The following is an 18,870-nucleotide window of genomic DNA, read 5'->3' as shown; positions in this document are numbered from 1 at the left end:
CCACAACATCTCTCTGGGTCATCCCCGTGCACCAGCCCCAAGCGTGCCGTATCCTGCATCGGACATAGACTGGCAATTAGATTCTTACATGATATTATACATGTTTCAATGCCATTCTCCCAAATCATCTCACCCTCTCCCTCTCCCTCTGAGTCCAAAAGTCCGCTATACACATCTGTGTCTTTTTTGCTGTCCTGCATACAGGGTCATCATTGCCATCTTTCTAAATTCCATATATATGTGTTAGTATACTGTATTGGTGTTTTCTTTCTGGCTTACTTCACTCTGTATAATCGGCTCCAGTTTCATCCATCTCATCAGAACTGATTCAAATGTATTCTTTTTAACGGCTGAGTAATACTCCATTGTGTATATGTACCACTGCTTTCTTATCCATTCATCTGCTGATGGACATCTAGGTTGTTTCCATGTCCTGGCTATTATAAACAGTGCTGCGATGAACATTGGGGTACATGTGTCTCTTTCAATTCTGGTTTCCTCAGTGTGTATGCCTAGCAGTGGGATTGCTGGGTCATAAGGCAGTTCTATTTGCAATTTTTTAAGGAATCTCCACACTGTTCTCCATAGTGGCTGTACTAGTTTGCATTCCCACCAACAGTGTAGGAGGGTTCCCTTCTCTCCACACCCTCTCCAGCATTTATTGCTTGCAGATTTTTTTAAGACTACCCTTGTATGACTTAAGAGTTTAGCTTCTATTAAGCCAGATTTCTTTCTATAGTTTATTTTTTGGGTTTTTTTAAATAAGTTCCCAGATTTAAATTTTCAACATGCTTTCTGGAAACTGTAATCTGTTAATTTGTTTTTTAAATTTTAATTAAAGTAATAGCTCTGCATGCCTGTAATTTGGAGATTTTGAGTCTCCTTTCTTTGCCTAATCTCAGCCCTAAAGTCACATACATTGTCCCTTAATTGAAGCACAGAATCAGAAAGATAGTTCCTTCCTCAACTGATAATTTCCTTAGAGAGACCTGCTGACATGTCACAGAAAACATAAAATGCATTTCATTAATTTTCATTCTGCTCTCAGACTCTTCAAGGGCATAAACTTGGATGTGTTATCACATTTCCCATCCAATGATGCTAAGATTTTTCAGTGTCATCAGTCTATACTGGCAGTTCTGCAGTTCCAAGTGGAATATGATGAACAGACTCACTAGAGAAGTTCAACAAAACTTGAGGCAATTAAAAATTAAGATTTTTTTTCTAATAATAAAAGTCATATATAATCATTGCAGAAAATTGGGTCTATAAAGAAAGATGGAAATACAAAATCATCCACAATATGATAATTATTAATTTTCAGTCATTTTTCCTGGGGTCTTCTTTCTGTAAGTAGAGGTGAGTATCCTCAGGATACTGTGAAATAATAATTACATTTCATTCCAATTATCTGCCATGTCCCTTACAAGTGCTAGGAACTGAGAAGCCAGAGGCAGCTGTGGGCTTCAAAGCCTCTTAGAGAAGGCAGATACTTGCTAAAGCACAGGGAAGGGCCCTAAACCCTACCTGAGTGGGAATGTAAGATCAGAAGGGGCTTTTTAGAAGAATACCCTCACTGAGACCTAAGCAATGTGCTGGAGTTAGTGAGGAAAGGGGAAAAGTACGACCCCTCACCCTGAGGCTGGAGAAAGAAGGCAATGAAAATGTGGCCGTGGCTCACAAGTTGAATATGAGGGATAAGAGAGGACAACTGGGCAGGGTCCACTTGGTATGAGGCTTTGTGAGTCACGATGAAGATTATGGACTTGGTGCTGGGGGCAATGGGGAGCTATGGAGGGTAAGCAAGGGTACAGCACTGCAGCAACGGAGAATGGATTTGGTGAAGAGAGTGAATGAGGAGGCCAGAGGGCTGGTGAGGAGAGGTTGGGCGATTTCAAAGAGAAGAGTGAGGGGATATCAACCAACCAACCTCTACAGGATGCTTACTGTATAATAGGCATTCTCCTAAGCATGTCACAGATTGAACTTAGCTCTCTCCAGAAATAAAGTTCTGAGGGAATGCTTTATAGTTCCAAGCCATGGTTAAAGATACCAAGTAGAATCAAGACTATTAGTTTTAGCAAGTGATCCAAAAATTATGGAAAACAATATTAAAATGATAAAATTAAACATTAAGATGTGAAATTAGGAATTTTATAATAAAAGTAAAAATTTTAAACATAGTAAAACTTATAAACTTGTGTATTGTTAAAGATTAAGTTGAGTATTAAGTTATTTTATCCAAAAAAAATGTTCTTTGCCATCATCTTGAATTACTAAGACCTAATCTGAAGATGAGAAAAATTAAAGTATTGAGACTCTTAAGCACACACATGTATGCACAGATGCAGAGACTTACACTCATACATGTTGCATTTAATATTTGAACATGACTTGAATATAACTAAATATATCATGGACAATACATGGTTGTGCATTTTTTTGTAAATAACCAAGCATTTATAGTTTCATATTTGTATAAAGTCATTCTTACATGTTAAATTATATAAAAATAAATACAAATTTATTCAGGGGACCAAAGCTGGTCATTCTTCCTAAAATTAAAACAATCTGGAAGAAAGTACTGCTGTGAAAAATACTGAAAGCTCAATTGAGAACTACTCGCAATTTCTTTCTGAAGATTGTTGAATAATTAAAAAAGAAATTCTCTTAGTAACGTAATTGTGAATGGAAGTCTATTCTTTTTAGATCCATGGAATAAATACTTCATTTTTAATTGTGATTCGAAGAGATATATTTTAAAATTAACTCTGCATTCAAAAGAATAGCTTGATCATATAAAGTCAGGAAATCTTTACTAAAAATCATTTTAAAAGGACTGCCGTAGCTAATTTAATATATTTTCCCATGTATGCTATATTTTCCATATGCTGGAATTTACCATTCTTTTGAATAATATATATTCCATAAAATGAAGATCATTAATTTTGTTATTTACTCCATGTTAAAAACTTTTGTCTTTATTTTATGTCCTCACCTCACCAAGTATGTTAAACATAAACATAATTCAATCTTTTTTTTGTACTACCTGAACCAGGGTCAACATTTTAAACATCATTCTTCTTGGTGAGTTCTGTAATCAGATAATTCTTCTAAAGAAGATATTAGGCTTAAATTGCACTGTGTCCAAAAGAAAACCTACACGTTTGGGGTTGTTGCTTTCCTTTTACTTATTTATGTCTATATAATAAAGTCTCTATTATGAGTTCATTGTGATAGAGATGATGAGGCAGGGAAATTATTTGCCTCTTTCTCATAAAAAGATTGTACATTGCTTTATGCTAGTGTTCCAGTAACTGTAAATGGATCTTGATTGATAGACATTAGCATTAAAATATCAATAAGACAAAGTATCTGTCAATTATCATAACATTTACAAATATATTGGGAATCCTTTTCTTCCTTGCTGTCTCACAGTAGTTTTTAAGTCTAATTACAGACTGTATCACTACTGTGTGAGGGACTATGTACCAAACCTGGGGCAAATGGGATTACCATGAAGGTGATGGATATAAAGCCATTTAAGGATTAAGTTATTTTAGGCTCCATGATTCTCTTCCACTAAGCAAATTGCCATGAGATGATGGGAGGAGAAAATAAAATTAAGGGGGCAAGATTGTTTTCTTTCTATGAGGATTCCAGCTGCCAAGTTAGATATTGAATTTTATGGTTTCTTTTCAAACAGGCAGTGCAAATAAGCTATGTTCATCATCATTCCTGTCTTCCAAAATTCAGTGCCTAGTTGCTTTTTGCCTTTGAAAAACTTATTCTTTTCAGTCTTCTGGAATTTAAACAACAGCCCTTCAAATGTGGTCTGTTGTCATTTATTTGAAAAGGGTAAAAAGAGAAGGGAGAGGAAGAAAGGGATGAAAGAGTGAGTGAGAGATCACTCAAAACTTGAAACTTACAGTTCAGTCGTGAAAAGTAAAAGACTGCATTACCAAACTGCATCTTATTTGCATTCAAAATCAAGTATTCTAATTCCTTTAAAATCACTTAAGCAAAGTGTCATAAAGGCCTACTAAACAATGCTCTTTATAACTCTCTATAATGGTAAAACATGGGAAGAAAAGAAGATCACATTATCAAAATGCTTGGCAACTTCTGCATCTTAGTAAACGTAAGTCACATGCATTTCCCCGGTCATCTCTTCAGGATAGATGCTACCATTTTCTTATAATATACCTTACATTGCCCTTTTTTTGGTAATTAGTATAATTTGACATATTTTAAGATAATGAAGCCATCTGCTCTGAAGAGCTAAGTCACCAGCGAATTCATGTCAATGTGTGGCAAAACCAATACAATATTGCAAAGTAATTAGCCTCCAATTAAAATAACTAAATTTATATTAAAAATAAATAAATAAATAAAAGCTTTTCTCTCTGCAACAGAAAGATATGATGAACAAATAATTTCATAATTTGTATAGAAGTACAAAAAACCTCGAACAGCCAAAGCAATCTTGAGAAAGAAGAATGGAACTGGAGGAATCAACCTGCCTGACTTCAGGCTCTACTACAAAGCCACAGTCATCAAGACAGTATGGTACTGGAACAAAGACAGAAGTATAGATCAATGGAACAAAATTGAAAGCCCAGAGATAAACCCACGCACCTATGGACACCTTATCTTTGACAAAGGAGGCAAGAATATACAATGGAGAAAAGACAATCTCTTTAACAAGTGGTGCTGGGAACCTGGTCAACCATTTGTGAAAGAATGAAACTAGAACACTTTCTAACACCATACACAAAAATAAACTCAAAATGGATTAGAAATCTAAACGTAAGACCAGAAACTATAAAACTCCTAGAGGAGAACATAGGCAAAACACTCTCCGACATAAATCACAACAGGATCCTCTATGACCCATCTTCCCAGAATATCAGAAATAAAAGCAAAAATAAACAAATGGGACCTAATTAAAATTAAAGCTTCTGCACAACAAAGGAAACTGTAAGCAAGGTGAAAAGACAGCCTTCAGAATGGGAGAAAATAATAGCAAATGAAGCAACTGACAAACAACTAATCTCAAAAATATACAAGCAACTCCTGCAGCTCAATTCCAGAAAAAGAAACGACCCAATCAAAAAATGGGCCAAAGAACTAAACAGACATTTCTCCAAAGAAGACATACAAATGGCTAACAAACACATGAAAAGATGCTCAACATCACTCATTATCAGAGAAATGCAAATCAAAACCACAATGAGGTACCATTTCACGCCAGTCAGAATGGCTGCGATCCAAAAGTCTACAAGCAATAAATGCTGGGGAGGGTGTGGAGAAAAGGGAACACTCTTACACTGTTGGTGGGAATGCAAACTAGTACAGCCACTATGGGGAACAGTGTGGAGATTCCTTTAAAAACTGGAAATAGAACTGTCATATGACCCAGAATCCTACTGCTGGGCATACACACCAAGGAAACCAGAATTGAAAGAGACACGTGTACCCCAGTGTTCATCGCAGCACCATTTATAATAGCCAGGACGTGGAAGCAACCTAGATGTCCATCAGCAGGCAAATGGATAAGAAAGCTGTGGTGCATATACACAATGGAATATTACTCAGCCATTAAAAAGAATATATTTGAATCAGTTCTAATGAGATGGATGAAACTGGAGCCTATTATACAGAGTGAAGTAAGCCAGAAAGAAAAACACCAATACAGTATACTAACGTATATATATGGAATTTAGAAAGATGGTAACGATAACCCTGTATGCGAAACAGCAAAAGAGACATAGATGTGTAGAACAGTCTTTTGGACTCTGTGGGAGAGGGCGAGGGTGGGATGATTTAGGAGAATGGCATTGAAACACATATAATATCACATGTGAAACAAATCGCCAGTCCACCTTCGATGCATGAGACAGGGTGCTCGAGGTTGGTGCACTGGGATGACCCAGAGGGATGGTACGGGGAGGTAGGTAGGAAGGGGGCTCAGGATGGGGAACACGTGTCCACCTGTGGAGGATTCATGTAGATGTATGGCAAAACCAATACAACATTGTAAAGTAATTAACCTCCAATTAAAATAAATAAATTTATATATAAAAAAGAAATCAATGAGCTGAACCTAAAAAAAGAAAAAGAAAGAAAGATACGATGAAACTTCTAATTCAACTTTGCTTTTGAAGTTTCATTTTCCAGAGAGTTTTTAGAAGCACCATGATGTAGATTTCAATAATTCACTGTCACTGACATAACCCTGTTTTAGGCGGAGATCACCAAAGAAGTTTTTAGTTTCCTCTAACTCACAGAGTATTGACTGGGCAGAAGGGAAGATGTGGGTGGGTGCAGTCTTTCAGTACATCCAGTCCTGTGTGTGGTGCGTCACTTTCACACTTTATTTAAAAGACTTATCTTGCTCAAGTACGCACAAGCTGATCAGTGGAAGAGCCTGTGTTGAAGACAGGTGTCCTATTGACCAGCTACTAGACACTAGTGTCCTCTTGTCCACTTGTGTGTGTGTGCACTAAGTCACTTCAGCTGTGTCCAGCTCTTTGCGACCCTATGGACTGTCGCCTGCCAGACTCCTCTGTCCATGGGATTCTGCAGGCAAGAATGCTGGAGTGGGTTGCCATGCCCTCCTCCAGGGGACCTTCTGACCCAGAAATCAAACCTTCGTCTCAAGCCTCCTGCATCGGCAGGCGGGTTCTTCACCACTCGTGCCGTCTGGGAAGCCCCTGTTGTCCACTACTCCTTGCCAATTTTCTGTTATTATTTAACCCAGCTCATAAGGAAAATTTTAAAGGAGTCATGTTAAAGAAGTTTTTTTTAATATTTCAGTGAATTATACAAAATTAATAATAGTCACAAAATATACACAGAAAAAGACAATGGGATATGGCAAAGATGAAAAATAGGATATTATTGAAGTTAAGTGAAATGGCAGTTTTATATAAATGAAAGTATAAGATTGCATACAGATGAAAAAATGTAAAGATGTGAAAGAAATTAGCTAAAGAATATCAATATTAGACATAATTTCATTTGCCTTAAATGTAAATGAACTAGGAGAAAATATATAGTTGCTGAGTCATTTGGTAAACCACACCTGTGATTCAGTCTTCCCATCAGAGTAATTGTTATATATTCTCAGTGGATAATTAATAGAGTCAACACAATTTTCTCAGCATCTGTACCATTAACATTTTAGGCCCAGTAATACTGTCGTGCGAGCTTCCCTGTGCATTGTACGATGTTCAGCAGCATCCCTCCCATCCACCCACTAGATGCCAGTAGCATCCTCCCAGTTCTGACAGTCAAAACTCTCTCGACATTGCTAAATATCCCCTGGGGACAAGATTCACCCTCTGTGGAGAACCACTGGAGTAAACAAGCACTTATCGAGCACCTGCACTAGGCCAGACATGTGGAAGTAAACTAAACAAAGACCTTGATCTCATAGAAAGTATATTCTAGTGAGAGAGTGATGGGAAAAAAAGACCAAACTATATAATGGAGTGACAAGTGCTGAAAAGAAAAATAAGGCAGGATAAAAGCGTAAAGAGTAATTTGGATGATATTTAGATTAGCCCTCTCCAAGGAGGTGCCTTGAGCAGAGACCTAAAGTGAGATGTGACTATCTGGAGGAACAGTGTTTTAGATGGATGGAATAGCAAGTGGGAGGGCCCTGAGGCAGGACCAGTTTGGAATGTCTGACTAGTAAGGGGCCATTTGTTGCTAGAACTGAGTGAGCAGGTGGAAAAAAGTAAAGAGTAAAGTCACCAAGGCAAGCAAAGGCCAGATCAGGCAGAGACTTCTATATTAGCTCTGCTCAACTAAACTTGCTGCCGTGATGAAAATGTCCATATGTTATATGCCCAAAACAGTAGCCACAGTGCCCAAAACACTGACCACATGTGCCATATTGAGCACATATGGCTTCTGTAACTGAGAAACTGAATTCTAGTTTAACTTGTATTGTTCAGTACAGTAGTTCATCACAGATATATGTAATGAACTTACTGTATTGAACAATGCAAGTCTAAACCATAAGGACGTTGGATTTTTACTCTAAATATGATTTTAAAAAAAATCAGAAGAGTTTGAGCAAAGATGTGATCTCCTTAGCTTTAAAAGAGCAGTGAAGATCATAAAATTCAATTTATTTTCCCACATTTTCAGAGATCAGATCTAAGTCTAGTGAGAATTTCATCTAAATAACTCATGATGGATTCCTACAACCTCCTACTCACTCAGTTCTTTTAATTGGCTTTCCTCTCTGTTTTTTTAAAATATTGTTTGCTTGTTTGATTGCTTAATTTTGTGAAACTATTTAAAATCCTTTTTTGAGTAAAGATAAACATAAGTAACTAAATGATAAGCAAATGGTAAAAGGTAGGCATAATAACCAAAATTGTGAAAAAGTATTAATTAATCTGTTTGGCTTTATGAGGGCATATAACAAGATAGAACCCAAAATCAAAAACTATAACAAAAGTTAAGGAATGTGATCTGTATACAACCACCTACACCTACACATTGTAGCTGTTCCTTATTTTTTAGTAAGTGACTCCATAAAGAAATACTATCTGCAGACTATCTCAATACTTATGACCAAGATGTAGAAGAGAAAGAATAATATGCAAAGATTAAGTTCTGATGAATGGGAAGAGTAAACTGAAAACTGGAAATTTCCTTAACCAATTGGAAATAGCTATGAGTAAAATTATCACTTACCCATCAACACTGTTTATACACAATGAAATGAAGTCAGTCTTTGGCAATTATATGATTAATCTGAAGTAAGCAAACAGATTAATCCCAACATTCCATTCTAAAAATCAGCTGTTGAACTGAATGAAAAAGCCAGAGAATTGCCCCGAAAGTGTCTAGCTATTGGTAAATGTGATTTGAGAGTTAATTTCCACTTTCTGTAATTTTCCCAGTGGTCCTTGCACCATCTTCCTCTAACTTTGATACTTAAAAAAAAAAAAAAAAATAGGTATGTTTATCTCCACAGGTTTAGGACATGCTTTTGACCTTGTATGTTTTTTCACTACTTCAGGGATTCAGTTTAGGTACACTGGTAACAAAAAATAATTAATAAATAAGGAAGCGGTGAGGAGAATGTAAGACCTTGATATGAATGGAAATGAGGTTGCTGAAGTAATTAATTAAAAATGTCATTGACTGCCATTAAGGGAAAGATTAGCAATTAAAGCAGAGAGGTTTTGTTAATTACTCAAGGTTGAAGCACAGAACAACCTGAGAGCAATGAATTCATCAATGAGTATCATTTCAAGGGAAAACTGGGTAATCTTTTCTCACTTGATTGAAGCTGTGTTGAAAAAGTTTGAATTAATAACAATAGCAAGAGGCTTCTTAAAGATAAACATGGTAAGATGGATGCCCTTATGCCTAGATATTTCATGTCTATGGTAAGATGGATGCCCTTATGCCTCATCTAATAATGACATATCACATTTGTAAGAATTTCAGTTTTGAACGGATGAGAAAGGAAAACATGCTTGTGCTAGGCGTAAATTAGAACTCACCAGTTCATTTCACTTGTCTTGAGATTCAAAATTCATTTGTCTTAAGACTTTTTAATTTGTCTGATTTGTTTTGACTCAAAATAACAGTGATTTTCAGTTTTATCTTTCTGTTCTAAGAAATAGCAATTTAATACAAAGTAATTCATTATAATTTCACCATTCTCAATGCCTATTTTTAATACATTATTTCTCTTCCAATCAGAAAGATTACACTCTCCTTCTGTATATACTATGGGAAAAGTTACTGTTTTATGCTAAAACATTAGCACAATAAGAAAAAAAATGTTCATGAACTAAAATTTGATTTTAAAAACATTTATTTAAGTCTTTAGCAGATTTCTTAAAATTGATTTATATCTTACATTTACAAAAACGCCAAGCAAAATTTTAACTAGTCTGATTTATCTGAAATACCTAAGTTTTAGGTAATTCTTGTCTGTATTTTGCATTTATTTTATTCAAGTCCTTATAGAGTGATTCAGATCAAACAGTTGATGAAGTCAACAAGATAGTCTGCTTTGTCAAAGTTGATGATATTTATGCTTGAATGCATGAGAATCCACCTGCAGTGCTTTTGAAAGGACAGCTCCCAGAGCCCCATTCAGTGATTTGATTTCAGTATCTTGGGAGGAGCCCTGGGATCCCATTTTTATAATAACCAAACTTCAGGTAGTTTTGATGCAGCAAGATAATCTCTGCAAAAAAATAAAATAAAACAGCAGGTTAAAATAGCTCAGAACCAGGTTTCCATTTCACTTTGTTTGGTATGTATTTGGGTCCTAGTGTAGAACTGATATCATTTTCATTCATATTAATATACCCAGTATTTCTGAACATTATTTTAATATTTTGTGAACTATATGTGGTTTCCTTTAATTTAACTAAAAACCTTTATATGCAATTTGTCTTCATTTCTATTTCCAAATTTCACCAAATGGTAAAAACAGTATTTTAATCAATAACTAAAAATGAATTTGGCTTGCCTATCATAAATATAAACCTGTGAAAATATCTGAAATGCTTTCACTAAATTTGACCATTTATACACCTAGCAACAGAAGTCTCTAAACAGAGGTCTCTATGGTCTAAGACTGGTTAGGTTCTCAGGATTTAATTTTCCAGCCAAGGTATTTTTAAGCAGTTCAAGAGCAAAAAATAAATTTATAGGATGACCTTTCTAAACTCTTACTATTCAGATAATACTACTTCCAAATCGGAAAGGCACTTCCAAATAGCACTCTCTCTTTATAACTGAAATTATCAGATCTCTTGTGGAAGAGAAAATATAAGATTCTCTGTATAAATAGTCAAGGGAGACATTGATTGGGATAAAATCAGTGGTCAGTAGCACTTGCTGGAGCATTATCTCACATGCCTCATTTTTAAATTCAAATCATTATTGTGTAAATTCACTTTATATCAGAACAGATTTCTATAGATTTTAATAAATTTAATTACATTTTTTAATATTATCATTTTAGTAACCCAAAGGAGCCAAAAGTAGTCTATCAGGGAGCATAGGTAAGATGTAGTTGTTATGTATTTGCCTTTTGTCCTTCCTGGAAATTTTTTAAATTACACTTATGAAGTGAAGTGAAGTCACTCAGTCGTGTCTGACTCTTTGCGACCCCATGGACTGTAGCCTACCAGGCTTCTCCGTCCATCAGATTTTCCAGGCAAGGGTACTGGAGTTATGACATTTTCATATAAAATGTATAAAATTTCTTCCAAACAGCTGCACTGTACAATTGAACTTGAATAAAAGATCCAATGCCTCTGGAGCTTTTAGATATGAAAATGTTTATTTTTATTAAATCTTTATAATAACAAAAGCCTGTATATATGACTTTTTGGTTTACATAGGTTTGGGCACTTTATTTGAAAGATTAAAATATCAATAATATAAATTTGATCAAACAATTATAGTATCTTGGCTCTCCACAGTTTGCTTTTAAAACATATGGCAGATTAGAGTAGGTTTTTTGTTTTGTTTTTAGTGCAGACTCTGAGGCCATACAAATTAGTCTCTTAAAACCTAATATGCTCCTCATTCAGTAGCACATAAGCATGGGGCGTAATACAGATTGTTCTAATAAAGGATTAAGACACAGATGTTTTCTGTGTTTCGCATGATAGAATAGAGTACGCTAAGCTCCCTTTGGAGACCAAGTTTTCTGAATCAACTTGTTTATGGAGCTGCTAAGAATTCTGGCTTTATTTAGAAAAGTCTCAATAGGGTATTTGAGGCCAGGCTCTAAATCCTCACCTGAATTGTGTCAGTTTACATCTCCACTAATAACCCAGAAGGGATTAGATTTATATCACTCTTTTCTCTGTTTGAAAACAGAAACTCTTTGGTCTCATCTATCATACTTTCCTAGCCTGTGAAATGAATGATTTGTCTAAAGGTAATATCCCCTCAAGATCTAATATGCTGGGACTTCCCTGGTGGTTTAGTGGCTAACGCTCCACCCTCGCAATGCAAGGGGCCTGGGTTTGATCCTTGGTCAGGGAACTAAATCCCACATGCTGCAACTAAGAGTTCACATGTTGCAACTAAGAACTGGCATAGTCAAATAAATACATAAACAAAAATAAAAATATTTTAAAAAAAAAAAAAAAAGATCTAATATGCTATGAAAATATAAGATAATTTAGGTTTTTATGGGACATTCTGCATTGTGATTGCAATTATTTCCTGATTTAGCAGTTAACAGTACTTATCAAATTGTTCTGAAAGAGAATTTATTATGTTTGCCATTATCTCAGTCCTTTCTTGTAAAATGCTATACATTAGGTAGTCTGTCTACAATTCTAGGGCAGCTGAATGTTCTAGTTGCACTCAAAACTGAAGTAAATACATTTCTTTTTTTATTGTTTTAGCACCAAAAACATTTTGTCTTGGGGTATAACTGATTAACAATGTTGTAGTAGTTTCAAGTGAACAGCAAAGGGGTTCAGCCATGAATATATATGTATTCATTCTCCTCTAAACCTCTATCCCATCCAGGCTGGCACACAATACTGAGCAGAGTTTCATGTGCTATACAATAGGTCTTTGTTGGTTATCCATTTAAATATAGCGGTGTGTACATGACCTTCCCAAAATCCCTAGCTATCTCTTCCCCCTGGCAACTATAAGTTCATTTTCTAAGTCTGTGAAGCTCTGAAGTAAATATATTTCTTGATAGGAAAGTTAATAACATGCACCCTCAAAAGGGTTACATTGATAGGAAAATGCAGGTTTGGAAAAATACTTGCCACACAGCTGACAAAGGGTCAATAGCCATACTATGCAAAAAATTCTCACAAATTGCCAATATATTGACCAACCACCCAATATAAAACTGGGGAAAGGATACAAGAGGTACTTTCTAGGGGAAAAACTCCAAATGGTCAACAAATATGAAAAGATGTTCAAATTAACTTATAGGGAAATGAAAGGAAAGATATCACTTTATACCTATCAGACCAAGAAAAAATTTAAAGCAATTAATACCTGTGACTGCCAAGGATAGAGGAAATGTGTAACTATATAATTATAAGTTGCAAAATTTTTAAACAATTTTAAACTTAAAAGTATGTATTCTTTTTTATTCTGTAATCCTATTGCTAAAAATCTATCCCATAGAACTATAACAAGCAGAACCTAAGGAAATATGCACAAAGATGCTAGTTGCAGCATTATCCAGCACAGAGGGGGATAAAGGAAATCACCAAGTGAATGCCCATTTTAAAAAATAGTTGAAAAATCATAGTACATCCATACCTAGAACAATGTGCAAACCTTAATAAGAATGAACTAGAGCTATGAAGGTTAATTTCGGTGATTGTTTATGAGGCATAATTATGAGAGAGAAAAACAAGACACAGAGACGTGTCACATCATATTATTTGTAAAATGTAAGACAGTGATAGTCCCAGCTAATCTATATATGTATATGATTAAATGTATTTATCTACATATATGTGTATTTGACTATGGCTAAAATAGAGAACATATATATTGAATTGTTAATTACGCATGAATTGGATAGTTGGTAGTATGAAAATATCGGTGGGTAGTAGGAGTAGGTAAGAAAAAAAAATAGACAAAATAAAGACTGGACTATAAAAACAACACATATCATCCCATAAAAGCATTTATGTCAAGTTCCATATATGTTTAAAATACTTAACTTAAAATTATTAAAACAGTGTTTTCAAATCAAATCCACAGATCATTGCTTGAGAACACAATGAAAAATAAATGCAGCTAACATTTATTTATCAACCCCCTTCCAAAGGGTGTGTGCATAGTTTTAGCTACAAGGACATGGTTTGAAGCCTTATTTATAAGCAATGACAACAACAAAATTCAGTAAAAACTTAAAATGTCCATTACTAGTGATGAACTATGTAAAACTGCATAGCCATTAAAAATGATGTTGTGAGAGTATACATATTTATAAGAAAGACGCTCATAATATATTAAATCAGGAAAACAAGTTATAAAATTATATACATATTTTGATCCCTTTGTCATTTTTATGTCTATCAAAAACCCAGTAGGGGAAAAAAAAAAAAAACAGGTAAAATAAGACAAAATTGATCAGCAGGATTTCATTAAAATTAAAAACTGCTCTGCAAAAGACAATGTCAAGAGAATTAGCAAAAGCCAGAGGACTGGGAAAAAATACAAAAGATACATCTGATAAGACTATCATCCAAAATATGCAAAGAATTCTTAAAACTCAATAATAAGACAATTTGAACTTTTTTAGAAATGGGCCAAAGACTGTTAAGAGACAGCTCGCCAAAGAGATATACAAGTGGAAAATAAGCATATGAAAAGATGTTCTCCATCATATGCCACCAGGGAAATGCAAATAAAATAATAAGATACCACTGCACACCTATTAGAGTGGCCAAAGTCTGAAACTCTGATAATACCAAATGCTGTGAGGATGCAGAACAGTAAGTAACTCTCACATAATGCTGTTGAGAATGCAAAACCACACAGCCACTTTGAAAGATAGTTTGGTGATTTCTTACAAAACTAAACATGTTCCTACCATATGATCCAGAAACCATACTCCTTGGTATTATTCATCCAAAGGAGTTGAACGCTTATATTCACATCAAAACCTTCACATGGATTTTAGAGCAGCTTTCTTCATAATCCCTAAAACCTGAAAGCAACCAAGATGTCCTTTGGTAAGTAAATGGATAAATGTTGGTACATCCAGACAGTGGAATGTTATTAAGTGCGATAGGAATGAGTTGTCAAACTGTAAAAAGACATGGAGGAACTTTAGATGCATATTATAAGTGAAAAAAGCCAGTCTTAAAGACTACATGTTATATGATTCCAACAGTATGACATATGGAAAATGCAAGACTATAGAGACTAAATGACTATTTGTTAAGCTTCCATTGCATCTCCTGGTTTACCTACTCCAGATCTGGTATAAAATCACTATTTGATAAACACACAGTGGTTGATTTTTAGTCCAGAAAAACATCTATTTCTGCTTCCTTGACGACGCTAAAGCCATTGACTGTGTGGATCACAACAAAGTGTGGAAAATTCTTAGAGATAGGAATGCCAGACCACCTTACCAACCTCCTGAGAAACCTGTATGCAGGTCAAGAAGTAACAGTTAGAATTGGACATGGACTGGTTCAAAATTGGGAAAGGAGTATGCCAAGGCTGTATATTGTCACCCTGCTTATTTAACTTATATGCAGAGTACATCATGTGAAAAGTGGGAATGAATGAAGCACAAGCAAAAATCAAGATTGCCAGGAGAAAAATCAATAACCGCAGATATGCATAAGACACCACCCTTATGGTGGAAAGGAAAGAAGAACCAAAAAGCTTCTTGATGAAAGAGGAGAGTGAAAAATCTGGCTTAAAATTCAACATTCAAAAAACAAAGATCATGGCATCCTGTCCCATCACTTCATGGCCAAGAGATGGGGAAACAATAGAAACAGTGACTGACTTTATTTGGGGGGGACCTCCAAAATTACTGCAGATGGTGACTGCAGCCATGAAATTAAAAGACACTTGTTCCTTAGAAGAAAAGCTATGACCAATCTAGACAGCATATTAAAAAGCAGAGACATTACTTTGCCAACAAAGGTCCATCTAGTCGAAGCTATGGTTTTTCCAGTAGTCACATCTATGGGTGTGAGAATTGGACCATAACGAAGGTTTAGTGTCAAAGAGTTGATCCTTTTGAAGTGTCGCGTTGGAGAAGGCTCTTGAGGGTCCCTTGGACTTCAAGGAGATCAAACCAGTCAACCCTAAAGGAAATCAGCCTTGAATATTCATTGGAAGGACTGATACTGCAGCTGAAGCTCCAATACTTTGGCCACCTGATGCAAAGAGCCAACTCATTAGAAAAGACCCTGATGCTGGGAAAGATTGAAGGCAGGAGGAGAAGGGGGCGATGGGGGACAAGATGGTTGAATGGCATCACCAACTCAATGGACATGAGTTTGAGCAAGCTCTGGGAGATGGTCCATGGGGTCACAAAGAGTCAAGACATGGCTGAGCAACTGAACAACAACAGCTTTTCTTGACCCTCATTTTTTCCCATCTATAATGTTGGGGGAACAGAGGCTGGACTAAATGTTCTTTAGATTCCTTTCAGCTATGAAAATTAAATACGTTTGTTTCTACATTTTCCCATTTTTACATGGCTTGAATAAAGGTTTAACAGTCTAACAATCAGGACACTTACATAAGGCTGGGCAGAATAGATTACGTCAAGTGTCACTTCAGAACATATCTGCTGTGTATAAATCTACTCTGTCTTCATTTTAATCACTAGGCTAATTGTTCTCTGAGGGCACTATCTGTATGGGATTCACTCATATTCCTCACAAATCCTTGCACACAAATAGGACTCAGGTGACATCATTCAATATCTCCTTCTAGTTTTTAAGAACAAAAACAAATGTCTAATATACTACTTTCATAAATTAACACAGTGGTAATTGAATATCTAGCAGACAGAATAGTCTAGATTTGATTTGCTCTATCAAGCAAATGACTAAAGAAAATATATTTTGTTACGTGTTTTGAATTTTTAAAAAACAAACTAACAGAAATACCATATATTTTAGAGAGAAAGGAAAGAGAGAGAAAGAAGGAGAATGGCATGATCCAGGGCTTCCCTGGTGACTCAGATGGTAAAGAATCCACCTGCAATGCAGGAGATCCTGGATTGAGGTGAATCCCTGGATTGAGAAGATCCCCTGGAGAAGGGTATGGCTACTCACCCCAGTATTCTTGCCTGGAAAATTCCATGGACAGAGGACCCTGGCAGGTTACAGTCCATAGGGTCACAAAGAGTTAGCATGGCTGAGCGGTTTATACACACACACACACACACACACATACACAGACAGCATGATCTTAGAAATGATCTAGGCAGCAGAAGAGCTGTGCCCGCTTACACACAGAGAAAGAACTGGGGGAGAGTGAGAGATGGAAGGTATAGGAGAAAGAATAATTGGTGAAACAAAGTAGCAAAATTTATGTGAAGGAAATGAGACCTGAACCAGAGTGAAGAGCTTCATCCTGTCAGGAAATGTTTTCTCCTGAAAATTAGACAAGAAGGAAGAACCACAAGACAAAGACCTAGAGATGAGTGAAGCGAAAGAAAGGATTTTGAGGCCTTAAGCATCTTAGAAAACAGCTCTGGTTGGGCCCCAGGCACAGGGATCAGTCTTTGTGGCAATGATGGTAAGAAACTGTCAGCTGCTTTGAGGACCCAGCTATTACACAGTAGCATGTGTCTGTAGTGAATACAGTTACCTTGGCCTTGTGACTTTGTTCCAACATTCTGATCTTCTCACATGATTGGCTTTACCCACCCAGGCCTGCAGTGTTGGTTACACTTAACCATCTCCTACAGTGCAACAAATTAGGGAACCCTCCAACTGCTCAGCCGCAGAGTTAGAAGTTTGTATCAGAAAGAATTTCAGTGCATCAGTTTGTACTTTATTGGGTTGCTGTTATACAGGGAGCAGCTGAGTCTAAGGACTCATGCTACCAGGGGCCACATTCTCCTTTTTCTCAGTGTTTCACTTCCTGCCACAGACATTAATAAATCTGCCTTCTGTAATTCAGCCAATTCTTTAATACAATAGACTCTTGGATTTCATGGGGCCTATAGACTGATCTAGATTGCCCTAAATCTAATCATTTCTTACATTAGTCAGAAATGCAATTGTTCTGATTATAAACCCTGTTTACATGGGGACACTGACTCACTCGTGTCATTTTCAACCTTTAACTGCACATTGGGATCACCTGAGGAGTGTTTCTAAGTGATTATCTTTTAAAAATAATACTGATGCCCAAACCCATTCCAGACCAATCGTATCAAAATCTCTAAGAGTGTATCCTGGACATTTGTATAGAACAAACCCTGTCTTCCTTTTGAAAGCTACTTAACCTCTCTTTTCCTCAGTTACCTCATCTGTGTATGAAAGTGACAAAGTTCTCATATGGTTATAGTGAGAACTAGGCGAAGTATGTGTAAAATGCTTAGAATATGCCTGTGTTCTTCAGTCGCTAAGTTGTGTCTGCCTCTTCTGCGACCCCATGAACTATAGCCCACCAGGCTCCTCTGTCCATAGGATTTCCCAGGCAGGAATACTGGAGTGCATTGCCATTTCCTTCTCCAGGAGATCTTCCTGACCCAGGGGCTGAACTCCGATCTCCCGCACTGCAGGCAGATTCTTTACTACTGAGCCACCTGGGAAGGCCTAGACTATGCCTGGCCTATCATGAATGTTCAGTGCGTCGCTCTTATTATCTCACAGGGTTATCATGAGAACAAAATAACTGTATGTTCAATAATTGTTAAACAGATGAGTAAAAGAAATTTGTAAACACTAATGTGATATTCATATGTAAAATATTTGTAATATTTTATATTACATGAAGTATACAGGTCTGAATATTACAGAAACTTGAAGTTTATTTAAACTTTACATGTTGCTATAATTCTAAGCACAACATATGTGATTAATTTAATTTTAAATTGATTTCATTGTATTTTCAAAGATCATGACCACCAGAAAAAATTCTGTAATGACTATTAAAAAAATCTCTTGTGCTCGCTTCGGCAGCACATATACTAAAATTGGAAAGATACAGAGAAGATTAGCATGGCCCCTGCGCAAGGATGACATGCAAATTCGTGAAGCATTCCATATTTTTTCGACACCTTATCTTTGACAAAGGAGGCAAGAATATACAATGGAGTAAAGACAATCTCTTTAACAAGTGGTGCTGGGAAAACTGGTCAACCACTTGTAAAAGAATGAAACTAGA

The 18,870-nt window shown here is 36.0% G+C and overlaps 1 long non-coding RNA gene and 1 other non-coding gene across 2 annotated transcripts in view; one reads left to right on the top strand and one right to left on the bottom strand.

Moving 5' to 3' along the window:
• Positions 1 to 18,870, bottom strand: part of LOC120871519 — a 34,020-nt gene that overhangs the window by 7,738 nt on the left and 7,412 nt on the right. The gene's annotated exons all lie outside the window — the stretch shown is intronic.
• LOC120860202 lies at positions 18,650 to 18,756 on the top strand. Its single transcript, XR_005720264.1, has one exon. It is a non-coding gene; the product is annotated as a U6 spliceosomal RNA (small nuclear RNA).

Source organism: Oryx dammah, unplaced genomic scaffold (assembly GCF_014754425.2).
Source record: "Oryx dammah isolate SB20612 unplaced genomic scaffold, SCBI_Odam_1.1 HiC_scaffold_2, whole genome shotgun sequence".
NCBI classification, from domain to species: Eukaryota; Metazoa; Chordata; class Mammalia; order Artiodactyla; family Bovidae; genus Oryx; species Oryx dammah.
Note: the sequence above shows the minus strand (reverse complement) of the source record. Positions and strands in the feature narration are given on the sequence as shown.